Raw genomic sequence first — 1306 nt, forward strand, 5'->3', positions numbered from 1 at the left:
GAAAATCTACTCAGTAATGAGTTTAAGTCACAAAAACACAAGTCTAATTGAAAATATTTCTGAAATCTTTAAACATGTTTAAAAACCTGTTGGAGCCGAGTTAAAATTTGAACGTTTTTGTATTTTTCAAAGTAAAAAAAAGTTTTTTTTTATGTCCAGCAGGAAGCAGTGCAGCTGTAAGCAAACAATCATCTGCAAAACAATAACAAACCTTCGAAATGTGGAGTTTTAGCATAAAAACTGCCTCCAGCTTCRGTTCTCTCTCTGAGCAGAACACACACCGCTTCCTCCGACGAACAAAACTACAACTTCCGGGTCAAAAATGTCAAGCTTCCGGAAAATGGGATGTGTCAAAATAAAAGCTCTCTCTCTTTTCATTTTAACATTTTCATGAGTTTAAACTCAGCGTAAAAATCAGTTTCATATTCTAGATTTTTCTTTTACTCTGAGTATGAGGTTGTTTTAAAGCTATTAAAAACTGCAATATTTTTATTTAAATAAAAAAACTTACTTGATAAAATAAAGAAACAGGACCTCAGATAAACAATATTTTATTTGAAACAAGATGTTTTTTTTTACAGTTTTCAGAGACAAACAGTAAACTGTGAATCTGCAACTAAAATTCATGCTTTCATTTTGCCATTTTCTTCATTAAGAAAAGAAAAGATGAAAAAAAAAAACATTTTATGCACTGTTTTGCTTCTGCCCAGGTGTAAAAACAACATAACATTTAASAGGTTTTAAAGTGTTTTGTTTTTCAGACAAACAGAACAAAACAAACATGTTTTATGTTCAGACAGCAGGAGGCGCTGGATATCTGAATCAGTTTAATAAACATCAGAAATTATTTTACTGACGAGTCACTTCTTCACACGGAGATTAATGTATTTACACCAACACCTGAACTGGTTCAACAACCCAGTTCAGGTGTTTACGCACACATTTACAGATAAATACATCAGATTATCACAGATTATCATCAATCAGAATATCATCCAGATAAATCAGATTAGCATCAATCATATTTTTATCAGTAAGATTATTGTCAGTCAGTTTATCGTCAGTCAGATTATGGTTTGATTAATCTCAGTTGAATTATCGTCAGTCAGATTATCATTAGACAGATTACCATGTAGATTACTGTAAATCAAATGGAGTCACTGCTGTTTATTTTCCCATTTTACTTTGAAATATGTAAAATTATGTGACAAAAAAAATTCATAATTCATTTAAATGTTTAATAAAACAGGAACCTTCAGTTTAACTGTTTCACAAAATAAAAATGAATTGTCCCAGACTTTTTTCC

The 1306-nt window shown here is 30.7% G+C and overlaps 1 protein-coding gene across 1 annotated transcript in view; it reads right to left on the minus strand.

The window, feature by feature from the left end:
* The window catches only part of LOC106531293 (PCI domain-containing protein 2), a gene marked incomplete at its 3' end in the record, with an annotated part of 5740 nt that extends 5268 nt beyond the window's left edge, over positions 1-472 (minus strand). The window contains 1 exon segment of the mRNA XM_014027109.1: positions 212-472.
* Positions 473-1306: the final 834 nt, after the last annotated feature.

This window comes from Austrofundulus limnaeus, unplaced genomic scaffold (assembly GCF_001266775.1).
Source record: "Austrofundulus limnaeus strain Quisiro unplaced genomic scaffold, Austrofundulus_limnaeus-1.0 Scaffold617, whole genome shotgun sequence".
NCBI lineage: Eukaryota > Metazoa > Chordata > Actinopteri > Cyprinodontiformes > Rivulidae > Austrofundulus > Austrofundulus limnaeus.